Consider the following 24986-nt stretch of genomic DNA (forward strand, 5'->3'; position numbering starts at 1 on the left):
ACTATGCTTTTGATGCTTTTTTGGTTATTCTCTTTGTAATATATTGAAATACACTCATTTTATACACTATTCAGAAATGCAGTTTAAGTAGGGCACATTGGAAATTCTATCACACTCTTCTGCTTATTCTATATTCTGAACAGTTGTGGGTGCTGCTGCGATCTGTATAGTGGCAGCAGTTGTAAACTACTCTAGTTGAATTGTGTTTTCTGATGGTCAGAGTTGCTTGTGTGCCATTGCTCCTTGTTCTACTCCACAGTAGGTGTGAAAATACCCACCTAACTTACCGGTTTTTAACGCTGGGCTTATCTCCTATTTATTAACATTTTAGGCTCCGTCCTTGGATGTGCTACAGGTGGAAGGAAAAGCAATTTCAAAAACTAAACCAGATGAAGTTCAGAAAGACCTGCAAGAGGAACATGACTTGCAACAATCTTTGTCTCCTCCGGCTTCAAATGTCAAGTAATTTTTTAATCTTATTTCATTATTATAAGAAAAATACTGAAAATATATTAAATTGTTAGTGCAAACAGATAAGTTTGGAGAAGAAATAATGCCGCTCCTCCCAAATTTGGATCTGAACAGTAGCAATTTCTGATTTATATTATCAAGTTTAGTTTGGTATTTCTAGTTTTAATCTGCTATTTATCTCCTTGAAATGGTTCTGATTTATGGTTTTTAACATCCAGAGAGCCTATTCAGTCCTGCTGTATGCAGATGAAACTTCTTTTGACTGCGGCAGAAACTGAAGTTGCTTATGCGGGGGTTGAATTTGTCCGTACAATTCCAAGCATAATCTAATCAAAATAATTAAAAACAAACAATGGAAAATACCACAAATTTAATATAAGCAATGCCAGCTGTAAGTCATCATCTTTAAATAGAGAAGATGTATTAAAAATTCATTAACTTGAATTTGTATTACAGTCAGTGCTTGTCTGAAATTCAGGAGATTTTACATGGAGAGCTGTAATTTAAGGACAACTGCTTATTACCTTGCTCTTGTCATAGGTTGTATCTGTCATTCTGTAGTAGGAGTGGAGATTACAAAAGTAGTACAGACCGTGTCCTAATTTAACTGATCCTGTCCAACCCATGTCAAGTGAGACTATTCAGTTTTATGGCCTTCACTGCTAATAAGAGCTTTATAGATAGCTTTGTTTAGATGTACCATAGGTTACTTCTTCACTTCTCTATGGAGAAAAAAAAATGAGAAAAAAAAGAGTAGCTTTAATTATTAGCTTTTGTTGTTCTTAGGGTCCTGAAAGGTCTATTGGATACAGAAGAGAGCCTTTTTATGGCAGGCCTAAAGTTTGTAAATGGATAATACTTTCAATTAAGTAGCTGAGAATAGTCATGGGAAAAGAATGCTTAAGTTTATAAAACAGTCAAATCGGCATTTAAGTGACCCTTTGCATGCCATTGCTTATCTGCATTGCTTAAAGATCATTTGGTTAGCAAGATTATATATTAAAACAAATAGTGTCAACAGACAATGAGTGTTTTACCTTCAATAAATACTTACTGTCAGATTATCAATGGTGCAGAAACTGCACGATTTTCTAAAAAACCTTATTTAGTGCATTAAGTGAAGGTAATGTAGGCCACACACATAGTATTGTTTTTTCATGTCCCCTTTTTCCAAAGAATGATAAATAGTCTGTTTTAGGAGAGTGTGTGCTGTAAAAACATTCACCTTTACCTGCAGCATGCTCCAAATATTTCAGTTTACATTGATAAAGCATTCAGTTAGTTCATTCAATGAAATAATAAACTTCTATAGTACAGTAATGATAATGCAATTAAAATAACATTCAAATTGTTTTTATTTGTTTAAATTAAATGACAAAAAAATTAGAGAAAGTTCCTAGAAAATTTTGAAATTATTTTGCCTGTCATTGTTTCTGTTTGCCATCTTTTTTTTCTTTTTTTTTTTTTGTGTGTGTGTGTGTGTGGTAATTGCATTTCAGAGAAAGTAAACTGTGTTAGAGTATCCTGAGGTAAACTACTATAAACATTTATGAAGATTATATACTCTCTATTGCGTAAAAAAAATAGTGTGAAATAGTTCTTTCTAATTTTAATTTAATGTGATTTATTTATAAAAGCACTGGCCACTGATTTTGCACTCCAAAAGTTACTTATTTCCATTTATGATATAAATATATTCAATTAGTTAAAAAACCATAATATTAGCTTTTGCTTTAAATGGAGTGCTCTAAGCATGCCTTAAATCCTAATCAGTCTCTTGCATTGTGTGATTGTGTTGCTTTTCAAACTAGATATTTCATTTTTACGTTTAACTTCCACATTTTATTTTATAACCTCGATTCTGTTTTCATTCAGGCAAAAATGCCACTGATCTCAGACTTTGATTTTAAGATCTGCTGAAACTATCTTGTTGAAGCATAAAGTAACAAGCCTTTTTTCTATATTTTAAAGTTGTATGCCTTGGAAAAAAATATTTTAAGGACTTTTAATTAAAAGACTTAATGAACCTCCTTCCTGTTGCGTTGCCATGTGCCTATAAACTTAGGGACTCAAACTATGTTAATGTAACTGAGATGTAACTGGTATATACTTGTTGGGATAATTTCTTGATTGTGAGTCAAATTTGTGTTATTATACTGATTTTCTTGTTTGTTTTTTCTTTGCATATGTGATTTTTTCTTTTACTTTTTTGCTGTAATTTTTCAAAAAACATAAGAAAATATAAAATATTATTTTTGTAACTTTAGTATGTATTGCATGATAAATTAATCATGTGTTTTTTCCTTATTTTATTTTGTAATACTTGCTGATTGACCCTTTATAATATGTGTTTATAACATAGGGCATAGTTCTCAGTAAAAGAAAAAAACAAATTGTTGAAAGTGTCATTGTCTCAGGAGAACCTCAGAAAAATAGTTAAGCCAGTGTAATTTCAAAGTGGAGTTTTAACCATTTTCATTTGGGATTTTCTCTTAAAATATGAAGGCACTTATAAACTTTAATTAAAATAGCTTATATTTGGGGAACCATTTCTGAGATTTTTCCATCTCAGACATTTTCGATATACTGCTCTTCACGTTGTAACCTTCTGCATGTTAGACATTTATTAACTTTGTAGAGTTCATACAGTAGCTGGAGACTGTTTTCCAAATTTGATCCATGGTCTGTGGAAGTCAATAGACTTTCATCACCTTCAGTACTACTCTAGATTGGAGGGGTAAATGGTAGATTTTTTTAGTTATTAACTTTACAAAGATAGTCAAAGACCCAGTGTTTCCTCCAAAATCAACACCTGAATTCAAAAACTAGGAAGAAGTTCAAATGATAGCATATCATAAAACTAATTCAGAGTTTTTAGGGTATTTACAAGGTATCCTGTCATGGGGGAGAATTTACAGATGAATGTATATGTAACATTTTAACAACATTTATCTACATACCCAAATTATGCTGTAAATCTCCATTACCTGGCTTACATTTTTGGTGCAGCAAGTGAAAGAAAGCTCTACTTAAGTTGGGAAAGTAAAATTGTGACTACTGCACTTCTTTTTTGCTTTAAAATTATTACCAATATTTTAGCTTTTACCCATTATTCTTTTCTAAATAATGTTCTCTACTTTTAGTAGAAATTACCAGGCACTTTATGCCAGGTATTTATGTTAACAGTTTATATCCTATGGTCTGATGTATGTCATGATGTAGTATTTGATAAACTATGTACTTTAGTATGTAAAGAATGGATATTAAGATTCTCATTTCCCTGTTTTCCTTTCTAGAGGTAAACATTATCCAGGCATTCATCATCTATGTACTGCTTTTCCTAGTTTTATATTGCCTTCTTATTTACAGCTGGTTTCTAGAGTTTATCATACTTTGGACAAAAGAGGTCACAATGTCTTATTTACAACAGAGGACATGGACAATAAGGAGGAAGAACCAACCAATGTGTTCCAAATATGTTTATTTGAAAGAGCAAGCTGAAAGGAAAAGGTATGAACTTAATTATTTTCAGAGTTACTATGTTTTAATTAATTTTGTAAGTTAAAGGATTATATGTTGAGAAATAACTTTAATGGTGTTTCAGTATTTAGTAGTTTCAAGGAAGTGGCAAAGAAAAAGATCTGAAAAAATCGCCTTATTTGGTAGACGTGTTTTAAGATAATTAGAACAAGGGTACTAAAAGGTTTCTCTCTTGCTTAGGATGTAAAATGTATTGCTTGTTTTTAAAAATAAACTGCATTTTGTAGACATGTTTTCAGTTATATGTCACAATTTAGGTTCTGGATACATGAATTTTTATACTTCATTCTACTTGCATGAGAGGTCCCATTGAAATAACAAGAAATACTGAGCAAATAAGAGTAGGCTTTCTGTGAATGCAGGATCCTGCAATAGTAAAATATTTAAAGAGCACACCCACTGTACCTCAGTCCTGATTCTACAAGCGCTTAGGAACAAGCATAACTAAGTAACTGAGTGTGGTTCTGTTGAGCTCAACACATGCACAAAGTTAAGCACATGCAGAACTGGGACCTAGATGAATTTGTAGTCAAAAGTATTAATTGCATATGTAAATGGTAGTCATGTGATAACTGCAAGATCCTGCATCTTTAATGGATGAGGAGCTGAAGTAGAACAAGATGCATAATAGTTAATTTTTCTGAGGTTGATGCAACAAGTAAAAAGAGATCTGTCAAAAAATGTGTTCTATAAGATGTAGTGAGGAAATATAAATGGATTTTGGAATAAGCCTACTCTGTTCTATCATGTTATTATATTACAAATTTTTATATTTGACAGTGAATTCCTAAATCTTTGGGTTTTTAAATTTGTTTTCTTTGGGTGTGTTTTGCATATGAATGAATATGAAGCATATTCTTTTTTCGTTGCTTATTACTTTGGTTAAATTTTTGCTTTTTTGGGCTTTTCTAGTTTATATAGTAACATCAACAAGTTCAGAATTGGAGCTGTAATACTCTCAAGGTTTTCCTGATGTTTTTTCAGAACTGGCAGTTTGCTACTTGTAGTTTCTGTGTATCACCAGCTCCAGAAATATAAAATTATTGCCCATAAAGTCTGTAGTGATCTAAAGAATGGTGGAGTGGTAAATAAGGATAAGGCTATGTCAGTTTTACAGGGCAATTTGTGTAGCTTGTTAACTTGGGCTCACTTGAAAAACATGCGTTTTAGTGCAGCCAAATGCAAGGTCATAAGGATAAGAATAGGGAATTAGGGTCATCCTTTGTAGAAGGGGAGATTGTATCCTGAAAAGCAGTAACTCTGAAAGGAGCTTTACAGTCTTGAAAGATAAGCAACAGAAGATGTCTGTGTAATGCTCTCTGAACTTTAAATTAAATGTTTACCTTAAAACAAAGGAGGCGAGACATTAGCAATAATATAGAAAAAAAAGTTTTGGGATTAGAAATATTATATGGAGCTTTTCTGTTCCAGGTTAGTGCTCTAACAACTGAGATAGTCATGTTGCCACTTGTTCTCTCTCTTGGCTGCATGACTTTTGCATTCTTTTCTGCTCAACAGCACAACTTCCTGTACCCAGAATGGTCAAATAATCTAATGGTAAGTGAAGTCTGAATCCTCAGATAAGGAACAAATTCTCATTTCCTGGCTCTGTACTTCAGTAATGAATTATCATAAAGAGGTGGAAATCACCACTCTGCTTTTCTTCCTGTCTTAAAAAAATAAAACCCCAACAACCCCCCTCCACTTGCCCTTCCTTGAAAGAATGGAAGTATCCACACTTAGAAGAGGGCTCCATGTTCTGGATTTGAAATGAAGGGAAATTTCTGCCTGCAGCCCCTAAAAATCTACTTTCCAGAGCGGGCAGCAGGTTTCCTCTCTGCTAAATCTGTGATTCTTGTTCCATGTGAAAGTTTGTAGAAATGTTGTGCACTTAATGCACTTAACAGAGTGTTCCAAATACCATTCTAGGGGAGCAAGCAGAAGTGTCGATTCCTGTATGCAATCTCTCTTTTTCTTGAATACCAGTTGTGTATTAAGTCTTTTTAGAAGATTATGATGTTGGTTTTACACAAGAGATATAGAGTTGGTTTGAATGTTATACCTGCAGCATGCAGTTTCTCATGCAAGAGAATTTGCCAAATGAAAACATAACAGACCAAGTAGTTGATGTTTCAGTATAGACAAATTGAGAGTAGCTATACGAATGAAAGTAGCAGCTTCTGAAATTATGCATTACTTACTGACTTTAAATCATAACTGGATTTCTTTCTGAGGTATATATCCTGAGTTTCACCCAGCAAATTGTGAGCTTAATGCAGGAAAATTGATAAAATTTTATTATCTGTCGTATTTAGAAGGTCAGGTTGGGTAATCATGAGGCTTCTCCCTGACCTTAAAATATGAATCCATAAATTGCTTTATGAACGTTTTTAGTAATTGATTTCTTTTGATGTAGTCAAGATTACCCTGACCATCAAGGATGACATCATTTCAGGGTACAGGATTAGGTCCTGATGTTTTATTTTGTTTTTTGGGAGCTTCTGCTGTTGCCAGGAGTTTGGGTTACATATGAATATCATTCATGGACCTTACTGGAGTGTTTGTTTTTGATTCAGCAGCATTTTCTGTCTGTTGAACAGATGCTGACAGAGCATATAAGGACTCAATAAGAATAAGGACACTGATCAGCATTGTAAGCAGGGGTTTCATCATACCACTAACCCAGCTGTTAATTGTTTTGTAGGTGATGGTGGAAGAGGATTTAAGGAAATTCTGAGAGAATAAATTGATGGCTGTAGTGAGCTTTTCTCAGGTGTGTGAGGTAGCATGAAAGTGGGTAAAAAGACATTCCAAAAGGAAAAAAACCCAAGTTTAGGAAGTCAATGACAGAGTCAGAAGTCACAAAAATAGAAGTTAGTGCTTTACTGATCTAGAGATGACAAAAGAAGGAAAGGCTGTGAAGGCTTTGAAAGCAGAAGAGCATCTTGTATTTGAATGAGCTTCTCTTTTTCTGTTACTTCAAAGAATGGGATAACGTTCAAAGCAAGCAACTATGATCTTTGCAGTAGCGCTTCAAATGAATGTGAACAGAATAAAGTGATGCTTGGCCAAGCTAAAGAAATGGACACTGCAGTAAGTAAGATACAAAACTAGATACCAGACTTTAGTTTTGTAGAGAGATTAGAAAAATAATTTTAGAATATTGTGAATGATGGGATGCTAGCCATAGTGATGAAGAAAGTAAGTAGTGGGGAGGCCATGAAGGTTGAAAAGGGAAAGGCTCATAAGATCCTTATCTTTCAGCCTTGCTGAGCTAGCACTGACAGCTTGACATCCCTAAGAGGAAGGTCATCTGATATTTTCGTTGGTGCAGAACAGAGTGATGAATCGTGCCGTGATTCATTGCCATGGAGAGGAAATCTGTACGTGGTCTTTGACTAGTACATTACTAGAAACAGAGCAGAGAAAGAAAAGAAGAGAGCAGAGGACAGAATACCTTGAAATACCTGGGAAACTGAGGGAGCAGGACTAGGAGAGATGAATTTTAGAAGGTATGGGAGGATGGGATTTGAAGAGGAGAACAGTTTGGTTTTCAAGAAGTAGCCAACAGGCTGAGGAAATTGAGAGTGAGTCTGAGCTTTATGAATCAGTAGAAATTTTTTTGAAGAAATTTTTACATTGAGAGCTACATTCCCCAGAGATAAAAGAGAATTAAAGTTTAAAAGGAAGCCCATACCAAAATTCCTTGCTGAATTTGTTTAATCCTCAAAATCGAGAAAACGAAATTCTTTGGAGCACTGCCATCTAGTGGCATCATCTATCATCATCGTCTGTTTTTAAAACCGGTTGCCTTATGTGAGCCTTGAAGGTCAAAGGTATAATTTACCTGACACTAATTTAGGCCCATTTAAGCTGTTCACATTTCATTACTGACCAATTCCCCCCACTTAGATAATATCACAAATGCAAATAATCGATGTGGGGGTAAGCATGATTCCTGCGTAGTGGACGTTAAAATTCAAAGACTTTGTCAACTGTTTAAATAGTGACAGATATATTTTTTTTTTTGGTACTAGTTCTGAGTTCTTCTGTGAAAGAATCTTGTTTGACTGTAACAAAGTCCAAAGAAGCCTGTAGTGGTCTGATTTTATGGTAGATCACATCAAGAAAGCAATAATTTTCTTGCTTTAAAGTCTTGTCTTTGCTATGAAAAATATCCACAGGCTTAAAAATATGTCTAACTTTTCATTCATATTTTCGCTCATGTCTTATGGACCAGGGTATATCAGTTTATCAAGATGTAAACTTCCCAAGGTCAGCTGCAACTCTCTCCTGGGATTGACTGTTTATTTCATCAAGTAGCAAAGTTGCCTTGCTTTTGCCCTCCTGTTTGATCTTGGCATACTCTGCAGGCATCAGTTGTCTAAGAGTTAAAAAAGTGACTTTTTTATCCATGAGGACAAGTATTAACCTAGATGTACTTTAATGAAGATTACATATGGATAGTCAAACCTGTTCATGGCAGATACCCTACAAAAATTTTAATGGGATTTTTAGCTTCATGTTATGTTTGTTAAGATTCCTTCCTGCAGGAATGCCTGCATCTCCCTGAGACATTCTGATTTACAGTTACCAGCAGATGGAAACAGAATATTATCAGATCAGTATTATTATTGTTTGGAGCTTGCTGCATGTTGATTCTCTCTTCCAGAAATGAGAAGTCTGAATGTTGTTTTGCATTAATACACAGTTAATTACTTAATATAAAACTCCTGGAATTGAAAACAATTTACGATGAAAGTGCCCTAAAAAAGGGATCGCTCTTTTTACATTGTTCATGTCAAACACTTTTAACAGCCAAATGCTAAGGAATATTTTGATTGTTTTATACTTTTTTGTATCTTGTGCAATTTCATTTGACATTTCTTTTATGCAGACATCCATCTTGAAGAGTCAGAACCACGCGTGGTGGGTTGACCCTGGCTGGATGCCACGTGCCCACCAAAGCTGCTCTGCCACTCCCCTCCTCAGCTGGACAAGGGGGAGAAAATATAATGAATGGCCTGAGGGTTGAGATAAAGGCAGGGAGAGATCATTCACTAATTACCATCACTGGGGAAACCAGACTTGATTGAGGGGAAACAAAAAATTATTACCAATCAAATCAGAGTAGGATAATAAAAAAAATAATCTTAAAAGCACCTTACCCCCACCCCTCCCTTCTTCCTGGGCTTAACCTCACTCCCGAATTCTCTAACTCCTCCCCACCAGAGGGTGAGGGGAATGGGGGTCCCGGTCATTTCATCACACCTTACATCTGCTAGTCCTTCCTCCTCAGTGGGAGGGCTCCTCACATTCTTCCCCTGCTCCAGCGTGGGGTCCCTGCCACGGGAGATAGTTGTCCACAAACTTCTCTGATGTGAGTTCTTCCCACAGGCTGCAGTTCTTCACAAACTGCTCCCGCATGGGTCCCTTCCACAGGGTACAGTCCTTCAGGAACAGACTGTTCCAGCCTGGGGCCCCCACACAGAGTCATGAGTCCTGCCATCAAACCTGTTCCAGCCTGGGCTCCTCTCTCCATGGGGCCACAGGTCTGGCCAGGAGCCTGCTCCAGTGCGGGCTTCCCACAGAGTCACAGCCTCCTTTGGCTGTATCCACCTGCTCTGGTGTGGGGTCCTCCACAGGCTGCAGGTGGGTATCTGCTCCACTGTGGGCATTCATTGGGCTGCAGGGGCACAGTCTTCCTCACCATGGTCTTCACCATGGCCTGCAGGGGAATCTTTGCTCCTGCACCTGGAGCACCTTTCCCCCCTCCTTCTCCACGGACCTTGGTGTCTGCAGAGTTGTTACTCTCTCAGTCTCACTCCTCAATTTGGCTGCGGTTGTGCAGGTTTTCCCCCCTGCCTTCTTAAATGTGTTATCACAGAGGTGCTGCTGCTGTTGCTGATGGGCTTGGGCTTGGCCAGCAGTGTGTCTGTCTTGGAGCTGGCTGGCACGGGCTGTGTTGGACACAGGGGAAGCTTCTAGCTACTTATCTCAGAGGCCAGCCTTGAAGCCCCCACTACCAAAACCTTGCCACGCAAACTCAATACACCACTAGATACTTAAAGAAAAACTTAGAAGACCAAACACTTGTCAAAAGTCATTAGTTCTTGTTTTTCTTCTCTTGACATTTCTCTTGTCTTTTGTCAAAGCTTCCACCTGAAGAAAGCAAATTCCAGAAAGTGTTCAAGAACTACTCCCAGATCTACAATCTTTCTCTCTGTTTAAGAACTACAACTTCTGGGCTAGTGCTACATTTTATGAATTCCTTTCTAACGTCCAAATGTACTTCAGAAGGCATTTCATTTGCTAAATCAAATGGCTGGTTCTCAGTTATGTTGAGGCTCCTCACTTCACACAGTATTCTGGTAAGTTAAATAGGTCTTAAAATGGAAATACATTGCAATTACCATGAATGAGAATCAAGTCCACTGTAGTACATATACTTTTGACAGTGAAATTGCAAGTAACAGAAGTTACATACTTTAATTCCAGGAATGCACAAAGAAACTTCATTAATTTCGTGTACAAAAAAGCTACCCCAAGCCTCACTAACACCAGTAGATGTCAGTGTTGGCATATGCCAATGTGTTGCAAAAAGACAAGTGTTCTATGTAATGTACGTTTTAATTTACATACATATATGGATACTTGAATACATGAAATTGAGTGCTTTTCCTTGTTCTTTTGTATGCATGTTACATATTTCACCATTCATTGCATTCTGTGCTTGTAATTGCTAGTACAGTAAGGACTGTATAAGTGAAAAATTAGGTAATTATTGCACTATAAAACAAGGTACAGGAAGAAAAAATAGAAATTTAATTTCTACTCTCTGTTAAATAAAAAATATTCATTAAAATTTTATAAATCCTGTAAAATATCTGTGTAATTGATAAATGTTAATAGTCATTGCTACTAATCTCTAAAATAGTTTTACCAGCTTGGTAGCAGTAATAGATCCTTTAAAGCTGAATTTCCCTTTAAAAGTGCCAGGAACAAAGGAAATAGAGGTAGATCAGTTATTGCAAGATTTTTTTTATATATATACATACACACACGCATATGCATATATAAATACACTTATGAGTTACTGTGTTGTGTAAAGTGTTCACTGGTTTTGGAAACTGAAACTGTAGACAGATAGGAAATTAGGGTGTATAATTACTTCAAACAACTTTTTCTTTTTGTGCAACGTTTGCCATAGATTGATTTATTTTAAAAAAGTGCAAACAAAAAATAGTCTGAATCCAATTCCCAAGTAATCACATAAGGTGCTGTTCAAAACCAGCCAGATATTCTTGCTGAAATCAGTTCTCCTTGGCATTTAAGTATATCTAACTGTAAGCCCAGCACTTGACTGGTGTAATTGCTATGTATGAAGTTACGCATGTAATGCATTTCATAGTAATTTAGAGCTTAGTGTTATATTTTTCTTGTGACTTCTATAACATATGCCATGGATGCGATCATGAAATTAATCTTAAAATTATTTGGGATGTGACTACAAAAATTATGAATATGACACCAGATTTCCATCGTATATTAAGTCATTTCAGTCTTTAGTTTAGAAAAACAAAAAAAAATATTCATCATTTATTTCTGATTTGATTTAAATTTTATGTAATTTTCTTTGTTTGTAACAACCAAGCTATTTCTGACACATAATCAGAGTAATTTATTAATCTCTTATATTGCTACAGAATTTTTTATGAAGGAGTTCCAATTTCACAGTAATTCTAGAATAATTGGACAGATGGGATTCACTTTCTTCCCCCTCATACATCAAAACATCCAACTGAATGCCAAAAAGTAGCTGAACATTGTCTTAAAAAGCCACAGCTGCAACTGTTAGGAGGGAAGGTAAGAAGTACTTTTAATAAATGAGTGCTGTATATGCACAGTCCTACAAACAAAGACACAAAATCCAGGGCGGAAAAAAGTGGTGGGTTTTTTTTTTTAATGTGTCATGCAACAAAAAGCCAGAACACCTTGGAAATAAAGTTCTGCTGATTCTTCAGCATTTGACAATATGCAATATAAAAATGTATATGGAGTTTTTTCATCAATTGGGGAGTGTTGTTCTGAAACCTTATGTCTCAGTTCTTAATTCCTTCTCTGAAATAATAAAGTATGCTATATGCAGATTAATAACAAAAAAACCCACTAAAGAGCAAACCAGGTAGTTCATTCAGGCTGTGGAGCCCTATGCCTCTCAGGATTTCATTGTATTTTATGGGATTGTTTTTGACAAAATCATGTTTAGCAGAAAGCAGCATTTTATCACCTAATAGTTCAGATTCAGTACAGACATTTATCAGCCGGGTTTATGTTAATTGACAACTGAATTGTATTGGTTTTGAAAGTTTCCATTTATCCAGAGGCTTTAAAAATGTTTTGGGCTCCAGCTCCACCAAAATTTTCTGCTCCAATTTGTTCATTAAAAGAAATTTTATTTCCTACATATGAAGTACATATTTTAAATGTATTTTTAGTGTTCCCATCTTTTGCAGAAATATACATCTTCTGACATTATATTTGTTAACTGTAATAGGTGTATTTTGTATTGCTACCTTATTAACACTTCTGTATATTGTAAGCACAGTACATATGTCATTGTACAATTTGTAATACTATGTATTGAATAGTATTGCTTAATTTTCTACAATACTAAAGTTTCTGGTAGTAGGTATTCTTAATTACCATCTGTCAATACACTATCTTGATTAATGTGTTTACATTTATGCTGAAAGCTACTTTCGCATAGTTTTTCTTCTGATATGCTATGCTGGCATTGATTTCTATTAAAATGTAATACAATATTTCTTATATTTAACAAAGTCCATTCTAGAAAATGTCAATGTTTTTGTTTTTGAAGTGTTTTGTGTATAAATTCTCCACTGTGATTATTGTGAGAGATGAGCTGTTCATGCAAAAGGGCATGTCTATTGTATGCCCATATTTGTAGCACTCTGCACCTTCATACAGCAAAGGTTACAGAGAAACTAGCATTTCATGACCAGTTCACACTCCTGTGCAAGAGATAAAGCACAGTTATGCATGGATTAATTCATAGCAGGAATAAATCTGACATAGTTTCCCATCTCCTAGCCTTACTATGTCCAAATTGAGAGTTGTGGTCTTCTTACTACACGGACTACTGTGACCTGACATAAATTACCAAAGCTAAAGGTAAAAACTTTAGAGAATCAGTTAGCAATAATCAGTTTCCTCAGTTTGTACCCTGTAATTCTTGGTCATATTAAAAAACATGTTCCATCAGAAGCCTAGGAAAATTGGCTTCTGTGGTGTTGGTCTTGATCATCATAAATCTTTAGCTCAAATACCTTATAGGCTTTACTTATTTATCTGTTACTATGTTTTCTGTATGACCAAAATAATGGTATTGCACATATTCAAATATGAAAACATTAATATTTCAGAGCAATGTTATTGAAGATATATTTGAAGAATTTTTCAGTGATCATGAAGAGTTAGAAGCTGAGCAAGATGATCATGATTTCTATGGTTATGGACTGGTGTGTATTACGGTACAATTTTTTAAAAAATGTAACACTAAAATTTAAGATTAGCAAAAGAATTCATGGTCTGAAGACTTAGTCATAAGACAAAATATTTCTATGTAGTTGACTTCTAGAAACAATTTTATGTTAGTTATTTGTTGTTCTTTTTATTGGAAAATGCTAAATCTCACTGTTCTGAAACTAGAGACTGCTTGGAAAGAGACATTGCATATTTTAAAGATGCTTCTTATTTTGCATTGTTATAGCACTATAAATATAAATCAAATAGGCTTTGATTAATATGGCATATCTTAATGGAGTGGCTTACTATGTTGTGGTTTCACTATGCCTAGACATCTAAAAAAACTGCGAGTTGAAGCAGAACAGAGGAAAAGAGATGTTTCTAGTGTGTGAGTATTTTAATCCAGAATTTCTCTGAATGTAATTTTAAAGGATAGGCAAAAAATTCTATGCAGGTGATTTGCAAGTGAAATGTTGAAGTGTGGTTCTAAGCTTCAGATACAGAGTCTGTCTTTCCAGATACAGAATCTCAACTACCTAAACCACTGTTGATCTAGTTCATGGAGGCAATGTAGGAAGCGAGAGCTGCAGGCTCCACAGAGAACCTGAAGTACCTAATGATGGTGGTGTTATATGTGTTTACATAAGGTTAGCTATTTCAAGTGAATAGATCTGAGAGGTGGAAGTGGGTAAAAGCTTACCCAAATCCCATGGGAAGTAAGCTGGAAATCTTACCGGAGAATCTGAGGTTCAACTGAATGTTCTCATAGCTAAAACACGGCTGAAACCTTGGAACCAACTGGGTAATGTTAAGACCTCAGCTGGAACCGAGGAAAATTAATGCATGAGTGGATGTATTTGCAGCCAGAAAAGGGCAAACTGAGGCTAGCATATTATTACTGCAGCTGAGCTCACAGGTATAATTTAGTGCTTGGAGGCACTGTTTTATATTAAAATTTAGGGCTCCGTCTGCAAGTTTGGACTATTAATGCAGTTAAGATCTGCTTGATAATGTGTTTCCTATTTGAAGGTGAAACATGCTGGGAAAGACACGCTTGCTTTTGTCCTTGAAAGAAGCTTTTTTTATAGTGACTGGCTATCTGAGAATATGTCATTCAAGAGTGTGTGACTTGTAGATGACATGGATGTGGAACAAAAAGGTAAATCTGGTTATGATAAAGGAACTTGCTGGTTTGAATGTTTCTTGCAGGAGCTGGCTCGAAATAATAAGGACAATCTTTAGTATGTCAAAAAGGAGGGATTCTGTGATCAGCTTTGCACATCTACGTCCTCTGGTATCAGAAGCTTAAAATAGTGTTTGGCTAAAAACTATTTGGAATTTTGTATCATGTTTGACTTCAGGCACAGAGAGGTTGTGGCTGTATATATAACTACATACTGATTTGGAATTGCCCAGCAGAGAGGAAAAGTGCTGATAGTCCTTTGCCTATAGGTTGACTGGGCCCTTAGATATAATAATTGGAAGTAATAAAGTCTGCAGTTACTAAAATATTGTATTTTATTCCATGTTTAATTGTGGACCTCCTGGGGATGTCTTTTACTGAAAAAGCAAATTGTTGTTATGGTACAAGTAGGTCTGTTAACAAAAACAATTAAAACCAGATGAAGCACATATGGGTTCTCAGGAATAAGTAATATTCTCATTGGAAATTTTGGTTGTGGTGATGTTATGTGACCATTTTTTTTGTCTGGGATTCCCAAGATACAAATGTTTGTGTGACTAATGCCATTGAATGCACAGCGACTATGACAATTTTAGGAAACGTTTGGGTTGAAACATGTTCATTAGAAAGACTCTGATACATGCAGTAAATTCACTAGGTGATCAACAGTATGGCATGTTCAGTGTGTTCTGAGATTGGAGCATGTACAGTACATACGCAGGTGTCACTGTGCTTGCTCTTTAGCATTGATCTGTATGAATATGTTGAATGTGTCTTGAGTTTTTGGACATCTGGCAATGGAATGGGCTTAAGACATCCAGATATCCAGACAAAATGCAGTCCTTCACTCTGCAAAAGTGAGGTGTTTTTTTTTTTAGTGAAAATGCAGATTTCTTTGGGCATTAGCTCTAGGTTTGGCAGTCTCTGCTTTTAAAAGCAGAATGTATCTGAAAGCTCTGTTCATATTAGGCTCAGAATAATTCGGACTTATTTTGCTTTTTATTTTATCTATAGACAAAAAGTTTACTGAAAAGATGCCAATCCTTGCCTGATTTTTGTGTCAGTGGGAGCTCAGAGGTATTTTATATTTACTAGTATTTGTTCCTGAACTCTCATTTTGTGGAAGAAATTCTTCCACTGAACTGAATTGAACTTAATATTTTCCTATCAGATGCAAAAGTGAGGATCTCAAAGGTCTTTTTCAAATGCATTGGTTACATTAAATAGGAGAACATAGCTTTGCAATGAGAACCCCTGTTAACTTTACAGGTATTTGGATGGGGATAAGTGTATGGAGATAGGTCTGTGGTCTAGGTAACCTGAAATGAGTGGAATAAGGTACCTGAGCAAAGATTTGTAGTACCAGGTCCTTGGATTTCAGACATATCAGGGCATCAATGTTGTCAAGTTTCCAGTCTGTGAAATGCTATGTACTTTTGTGGCTATTTAAATCGTTAGCCGTTTCACAAAAAAACCCCATAAACCAGCAATAAGCTGCAAATTTCACAATTGTGCAAAGATTATTTTGATAGCATTATACAAGTAATATTTTATTAACAAATTTGATTTTGAGTAAGAATTTGAGGACTATGCATTTATTTAAAACTTCTGTATAGTCCATAAAGACCTGCTAAAAACGTTGTGACCATGTTATTTTAGACAGGCATGAAGCGTGGCAGCAGTTCGTATACAATGATAAATAAAATAAACATCGATGCTTGATTTTTAAAATACTAGCTTCATGTCCAAATAGAAGTAGTCTTGTTGAATTCAGCTAATAATCCTTTAGTAAAAGAGTGAGTAGTTCGTTAAAAGTTACCAAATAACAATTCAGTTTTTATGCAAGTTGCAGTCAAACTATTTGATTTGGTGGTAAATGACAGCTGATAATAGATACATGTTGTGATAAATGATAGCTTTGCATTGAGTTTCATCTTTTTAATAAATCAGTATGAATCTTAGTTTTTTTTTAAAATATAGAATTACCTAAAGAAAAACATCATACTTGTGACGCTGAGATTTTTTTTTAATCTTTTCAAAACTTCACAGGTTATAATGAATTACCACAAATGAAAAAAAGAAAGATATTTATTTACTTCAATGGAGTGCTTTAAATTATTATTAAAACAAACTAAAGGCTGCTGCAGTGTCTTGCTAAAAAGATACTAATTAATTCTTAGCAGATGTCTGTAACCAAGCATTGAAAAAGTACTTCTTTGAGTCTAACTAGAAATTATTCAATGCTTCATTTATTTTATTTATTACTAGTAAGTGTTTCCCTCTTTCAGGCAGTGAACATGAAATTGCATTTTAATTTCCTTGATAAATATATGTTATATCTAGCATTATAGTGCAAGTTAGTGAACTGGAATTAACAAAAAGCCAGAGAAGCAATACATTGTTATTGCAAATAATGCTTGCTTAATAATTAATAACAATTAAACACCAGAGGATAAAGTTACTTTTTTGGATTTGATTTTGTTAGGTGATCCAGGGATGGGGCACAAAGTATGAGTGTGCATAATTCTATTCAGATATTGACTGTGTTTCCATATAATACAATTGTACTTCCAAACGTTTTACAGAGTCCTCATGTCTTTTCTTCTGAGTTCATGAATATACCTCAGTTCATCTTTTTGTAAATGTCACCACCAGTGGCATACATTTTTGATTTTAAAATTTAACTTGCCTACAAGGACTGGGGGTATTTAATGAAAAATTCTTGTGATACTTTTTCAAGAAGATTGATTTTAGCTCTTCATGAGCTTCAAATAACTTTGAATTAACGTTTCAGATCTCTTTGCTTTGACACATCCTAAGGTATGCAGATCTTTTTTCCCATTAAACACTGTAATTTTTTTCAACGGTGTAGTCCCCATGTCACTTTTTTTTTCTTCACATTTTTATATAAAATAAAATCCAATCCATTAAAACTAAGGAAATGCGATATATAAATCTTATTTCAAATGAACATCTAAATAAATTAAGTTTCCTTCTTTTATCAGACAAGTTTGATTAAAAGATCAGTCTCAGCTCTGGAGATGACTGCTTTCAAAGATGAAACTATGTTAAATATGTCAGCTAATTTCAAAACCAGCATGAAGGCTATGAAGCAACGGATAGCTGAGCCAGAGGTTGAGCCAGAGACTGGGAAAAGATCCCCTACCAAAAGTCTGTTGAACCACATCTGTGGTGATTCACAGTCAATGCAGACAGACATACCAGTAGAAAAAACACCTACTTTGACTGGACAAGAGGACAGTGAGAATGACATTGTTCTTGTGGAGCAACCACAAAAGGCTGGGGTTAAATACACTGTTTTCCCAAGAAGAAAAGAAAGAAATCAAAGAAAATAATAAACCCTAGAAAATTAGATGTGATTAAGAAATTAAGTCAACCCCCAAAGATTCTTAAAAGTTTTTTTTTTTTTATTAATGTGTATTGCCTTTTTAAAGAATGTATTTTCATTTGTAATTGTTATCTAATTACAGGTTTTGTCTTTTTAATATTTAATATTCCCCTGCAATTAGATAATCATAGTTTAGTTGTTTAGGAATAATATATGTAATTTTAATGCAAAGAAAAAAACCCTGCTGCTTGGGTATCTTTAGAACGTTTAACATTTACTGCACTTTAAATTGAAATGGTGGTGCTTTGTGCAACAACAGAAGTTTTATCTAAGGATAAATGCATGATTAAAATCATCAAACCTCTTCTGAAAGACAAGGGGGAAATTCTAAGATCTTAGTAAACCGACTGGACTAACCACCTTTGTACCATGAACTTCACAGATTACATCAAACAAGTAAGTTTCCTTTTTACCTTTTGTTTTCATGTATCACTCTAAATACTTTCCCAGTATTTATTATTTAAGCACTTCAGATATAGGGTGCCTTAGCAAATATTCAAGTATTTAAAAAAAAAAAAAAAGAGAGAGAAAAGAAATTAATGTTCTTGCTAGTTTTTTTGATATTTCTTAAACACTTATGCTTGAAGTGTGACCTGCAAAAAGATTCCAAGTGTTGTTTATTTTTGTGTACAGTCATATGCGTCCACACTGTACTTACGCTGATGTTCAGACCTGGTCCTTAAGGCCAGTTTTCCATTCAGCTTCTTCTTTTTCTACTTTTAGGCACCTTTCAGTAGGTTTATTCTTAAGAAAATCAAAGATACTTAAGTGGTGTGATATACTGGTATAGTGAGCTGTGACTAAGGGAGAAGGTGGCCTTTTTCCAAAGTCTTGTTTTAGACAGGGTGCTTGCTGTATGTTCTTTGCTGTCTAAGACTTTTATATCAGTTTTGCTAAACCAAGGGAATTTCATCTTCATCTTTGTACAATTTTGCATGCCATTCATGCATGGACCTGCTACATTTTTTATTTAATTTCCCTTTTTTTTCCTAGTAGGATCCTTCTGTATAAGATATTATAAATATTAGATACATAGTGTTATAAATATGTATGTATAAAATATTTTCTCTGTATTCCCTTCTGTGTTAGCAAGGCTAGTATTGTTTGTGATAAAGTGTTTCTGTTAAAGACTTCTGTTTCTTTCACTATGACGTCTCAAAGCAGATGTTGATATTGAATATTTGTGAAGGTTCTTATCTTGGAAGCTATGAATTTTCCCAGATGATCATGTTGGAAATGTCCTTGTAAATTCAGGTGGTTTTTTTCACCTCTGGGTGGTGCTTCTTACAGTCTCATGACCTTTTCCTACTATCATTGGGTTCTGTCATTGATATATTTATCCATCTAGGATTTATCATCATTTGACAAGGCTGGTAATTGTCCACTCTGAAATATTGTCCTTTCTTAGGTTTAGCACTGTCCTTGTAAACCCAAGTTAGAAGCTTTTGGAGGAAATAAGCATGTAACTGCAAGTAAGTGCTGAACATTCAGGGGACATTAATAATCTGGAACAATTCTGCTTACATGCAGCTTCAATAATATATTTTGATAAATGGCTGAGAAGTTAAGAAATTATCATTAACAAGAGAGCTAACAATAATTGTTTGTATAGTTGTTGACTGGCAGATTGCAATTTGTTATCGTTAATATATCTGGGAATATTTAGTTAATTTGAATATATTTTTTCCTTAGGTCTGAGTCTCTGGGAAGGCTCCCTATTCATGATAAATTCAGTATCAAGGTGTCTTCAGCAATCAAAAAATATCAGAGCCCCAGCATCCCTTGTTTGTTAGATTTTGAGAAGTTTGCAAAAGTGAGAGGTGGAATTCCAAAAGAAACTTCTGCTTGCCTGTGTGTCAACGGAGTATGGAACTGCTGGTTTGATGAAACTTTCCCTCCTTGTGGGACTGCTTCTGAGGAGAAGGATGCTGAGTTACCAAAAGGAACTGAGATGACAGACTCTCAAGAAGCAAAATTAGAACTAGTTGACTCAATACAGCCTGTTCTTGAAGGTGCAACAGTTAGTACCGAAGATTTAGAAGAAGTAGTAAGACTACTGACTATGTTAATAGAAAAGGAGGAGCACCCTTCAACTTTTCACTACTGTAGGCACGGAACAATACAAAGAAAGTTAGGCAAGTTAAAGTCAGCTATAGATGACTTGGAAAAAGTAAGTCTAATGTTAAATTTTACTTCTATCAAGCACCTTCTTTTTTTTTTTTTTTAAACTGAGTATCTGAGTTCTTCAACAGGTGAGCTAGAAGCAGGAGAACTGATAACTAGCTGAATGCTGCCACCTTTTACCTTTGTATGACAGCATGATCTAAGTTTTGTCCCACAGCAATGAAGATGCAGGCTCTTAATAAACTGTGTTTGTTTAGTGTTCTCAGGGGACCATAGTGTTTCTTTGGAGACCTTGCTCAGGACACAACACTCCTAAAGGGAGTTGGAGATAGGACAGACACAATGAACAGAAAGTCTTTTGATTCAGTTTTTGCTGCTGGCAAAGCTAATAAATACATTTTTAATTTCTGCAGAAGTATAGTAAGCAAATACATTGAAAAGTCATGTATTCCTATAATTAAACTATCATTTGACACTAAGATTTTATACAATAATACTCATGTTTTTCTGTGTACTTTATAGTGCTACAAACTTGCCATTACTTCAGTCCAAGACCCTGTACAACTAGAAAGAAACAAGAAAAACAGAATAAAAACATTGCTGAAAAAACAGAAACGAAAAGCATATTTTTAAAGTCTATAATTTAACTGTGGAAGCTGTGAAAGCTTTCAAAGGCATTCTTTAAGCAATGGTATAATTCTGCATGTTAGTGAAACCTGGGTGGAGAGGTCATGCGTTGTACTTTCAGTATGGTATTTTCATTGTCATTTAACATCTGTATTACACACAGCTAGTCATAACCGGGTTGGGACCTGAAAGTACTTCATCCTTTATATGTCATCGTACAGCAAAAGATATCATCCCGTCTTGAAGCAACACCTTGGCTCTTAACACAGTACTTGCTGTTTGGAGAAGCAATCTTCAGCAGCTGCTTTGGGGTTCATGATCCTGGTACTGGAGTGCTTAATAATGCAAGATTGAACCAGATATTTTTTATTGATATTGCCCTGTGGGAGCAGAACACGTTCAATCTGTCAGTGTCCCTGAAAACAATCTTAACAGGCACCTTTAAATAATGTAAATAGCATTTCTTTTGCTAAAATGCAAAGCTGAGGCAGTTGGAAGACTTGGAAAAGTGCAGAGGAATGAAACAATGAAGTACAAAACAGCTTGGCTTTGTGTTGGTTTCTGCATTCCTTTCAGCTAACAGCCTCAAGCCACAATAATTTTTAAGGAGGCTCACAAGTGTGTCCTGCAGTGAGAGCCAACCTTCAGATTTTACTGTATTTCTAGAGTTTGCCTTTCCCAAAATGCATACTGTTTTAGGGTGAAATTTCATTTTATAACACCATTTCTGTTAATGCTTCTCTTGGGGAAAAACCTATATATTTTTAATTTTTTTAATGGGACACAGGTACCTATTTTATGCACCTGCAATCTGTACATATTACCTTCCAAACTTCATAAATTATCTAACCAGAAAACTGACTCCAGTCATAGAATAGTATGTAGAATAGTATTTCTAGAAGTATTCTGACTTCTAGAAATAGTTCAGATAACTATTTTAAAGAAATGATCAGACATGGTAATAACCCAACTGAATAATGTTTTATGCTGAATATTCTGATAACTTTTACTCTGATTCTGCATAAGTACATGATTTTTTTAAATAAACAAGTGACATTAGTTAAATTTCTCAGATTTTTATGTTAAATAAGAGGTTGCTAGTGTAGGAATTTTTATACTTTTAAATTGGATTTAACAAAATCTGATATTTCCTGTACAGAAACTGCTGCACCAGTAGACTATGGAACTTGGAGAGAGTTCCATTCAACTCTGTGATGCCCAAAGCTGGTACAGGGTTCTATTATACTGAACTCAATTTATGCAAGTGCAGTCATCTGCCTGTATGCTATAGATTACTGGACTTTGTTTTTTCAAATTTGATTTATTAAATTCAGAAATAAAATTGAATGTTTATTCTATTTTTCAACATTTTTTTTTCTTGAATAATTGCTTCAAGTTTGCATGAGAAAAACCATGGAAGAACTCGATATTTAGTTGCCTCAAACTGTTAATATTATGAATAGTAGTCTATATGACTTCATTCTGTAGGTACAGTTTTCTAAGGGAAATTATATTTAAAGAGAAACTTTTGTCCTTATTAGGCTGTATTGAGGAAGAGCATATACTAAGCAGCAACAGTATAGAAATGCAATACAAGACTTGGCAGCAGCGGTTCCTCTAGACCCTTCTTGTTGGTTAGTATTCTACTATAGAGGTTGCGTACTATGACAGATTGATCCAAAAAGAGCTGTGCAGGACTTCAGTGTTTCTGGTATTGTTTGTTTCCTTTAATGGTGTATATGTTTATCATTAAAAAGAATAATGACCATTCACCATTTGATAGTGACCAATTACTTTTCTGCAATATAATACTGATACTTCACGTTGCAAGTTTTTGTATTCAGTCTTTGGTAATAACTTGCTCCTTTTCATTTTTATTAAATTTGCTATTATACATTGACTCTTGCTGCTGTTGTTTTTTCTTCAGGTATTTTGTCTCTGCTTCCTAAGCTTTTCAGCCTTACTTTTTAACAATTCAAGTGGGTATAACTGAGAACTCTAAACATGTCTGGCACGTGTTTCATGTCACGATTAACTGTTTCTGTTACCATGTGGGCATTACATCCTGCAGAACCACATTTACAGAAATTGTAATTGTGTCTCCAAATTGTGTTCATATTGGCAATTAAATTACTGTGTTTTTTCTTTATAAATTACAGATTCATAATTTACCAAATGCTGTCTTGGATATAAACTGAACCATTCATCTTTATCCAAATAAATCACAACTTTGCATATTAAGGTAGGAAAGTGATCAGCTGAGAACTTCACAGATATCTCACTTAAAAAAAAATATCATGTGGAATGCTATTGATAGATACCCTTATATTCTTTGAAACCTGCTCTGATTGGTTTTAAAAAATGTAATATTTGCGTAACAGTTTAAAACTTGATGAACTTTATCTGCATAGTGGCACCCAACTATTGTCATCATCATCTTGGGGGCAGGAACCTTGTTTCATATACAGTATTCTGCTCTTTAAGGTACATATAGTTCCTGGGGAAAAGGAAGTAAATAGGTGCCATGACAAAAAAGCAAATCTGAACCTCTAAAAAATTAATGATTTTAAATGTTTTCCCCAGGTAGATGGGTCCTTCACTGATCTGTCTGCAAATCCACATAATGCAAAGAATGTGAAGGATTGAGACCAGGCCAATTTAGATTTGAACTATTCTTCTTCCCCATCTTTAGCCCAGTGAGAAGTAGTGACCTTTATCAAGAGAAAAATAAATTACTAGACAAAGCTGGTTCCTCCCCTTAAAAGCCTTAAGAACTAATGAGGAAATGCTAGAATATTATTCCTAAGGTGTATTAGGAGAATTAGTTACCAAGTTCCAGTCAATAATAATGTATTTACAAGAGTGGGTTTGCTCAGCTTGCCTCCCAAGTGTGGTTTGGGTAGCATGACCTCTTATACTCATGCCAGTATCTGAAGAGGCAAACAATTGTCCTTGAAAACAGAATCTATCTGTCAGCTATCACTCTGTGGTGGATTTTAGATACAGTGTTACTAAGTTTATTGTTGCAGTTCTTGAGATTGTAAGGATTACGATCTGTGGAATCCAAAGAAAATATACTTTTGTAACTCCTACAATCTAAAGAGAGATAAGCATATAATTTCTTGGTACTGTGATGTGAATGAAAAAATAATAAATTTGACAGATATTTCTGATGAAAAAACATTTTTTGATGTTTTTTTTATTATATGTTATTGTTATTGTAGTTATGTTATGTAATTATGTAATAGTATGTTATTGTAAGGCATTAGTTTTCCTCTTTCTTTTTTTATACTAATGAAAACACATTTCAGTAGTATTCATACTTTGAAAGAAATACCTGGAAATAGTTCTACTAATTACATCCAACAAATATTTCATTACAGGGGACAGTATTTAGTGGAATTGAAGGAGTATGAGCTGGCAAGTTTATGTATTCACCAACTTACAGAAATGGATGAAGGTAATGTCAATAAAATGAATCATGGGAACAGTCTGTAACCAAGGAATTGTTAAAAAAAGTTAATATCAGGCATGCAAATATGTTAGTTACCATGAATCAGCTAAAATAGGAACTTACTATTTATTTTGTTTGCATGTCTGAAGCCTTTAAAGGTAATAATGGTGTACTGTTCTCCAGTGATTTGAAATATTAATTCCTAATAATAACTTTTAGAAGGATTAGTTTTACCGCACTACTATAAAAAATAAATAAATCTGGTAGACTGCAACACACACTAGGGAGAAATTATTTGTGACTATTACGGAATTCAAGAATCAGAATAGCTGTGTCAGGTCTGATTGGACCATTGTAGCTACATGTTTCAGTAGGGTTTTACTCTTCAGAGGTTTTGCTTTTGTGCCTTTCATGTTGACTGTTGCATTACTAAAGCTACGTTTGTGAAGTTGAAGGTGATCAAATAATTATTTACTGCTTTTCCCCACTTCTTCTTCTTCTTTATTTATTTTTGCAGTATCATCACCTACCCAAGTGGATCAAGTGTAATGTACAAAGTATAAATATACGTGTGACTATATTTCCATGCATGATTATCATGGTTGTTGATGCAAATTGGGGATTTATTT

At 34.7% G+C, this 24986-nt stretch overlaps 2 long non-coding RNA genes across 2 annotated transcripts; both read left to right on the top strand.

Annotated features, from left to right (window-relative positions):
• The first annotated feature begins 345 nt into the window (after positions 1-345).
• On the top strand, positions 346-9007 carry LOC121091859. Its single transcript, XR_005829060.1, has 4 exons — positions 346-462; positions 3902-3981; positions 5530-5568; positions 8909-9007. It is a non-coding gene; the product is annotated as an uncharacterized LOC121091859 (long non-coding RNA).
• Positions 9008-9688: 681 nt separating this feature from the next.
• On the top strand, positions 9689-22673 carry LOC121091841. The gene is made up of 5 exons (XR_005829055.1): positions 9689-10382; positions 11718-11877; positions 13126-19406; positions 19561-19624; positions 19845-22673. It is a non-coding gene; the product is annotated as an uncharacterized LOC121091841 (long non-coding RNA).
• Positions 22674-24986: the final 2313 nt, after the last annotated feature.

The sequence above is a fragment of the Falco naumanni genome, chromosome 7, assembly GCF_017639655.2.
Source record: "Falco naumanni isolate bFalNau1 chromosome 7, bFalNau1.pat, whole genome shotgun sequence".
In the NCBI taxonomy this organism is placed as follows: domain Eukaryota; kingdom Metazoa; phylum Chordata; class Aves; order Falconiformes; family Falconidae; genus Falco; species Falco naumanni.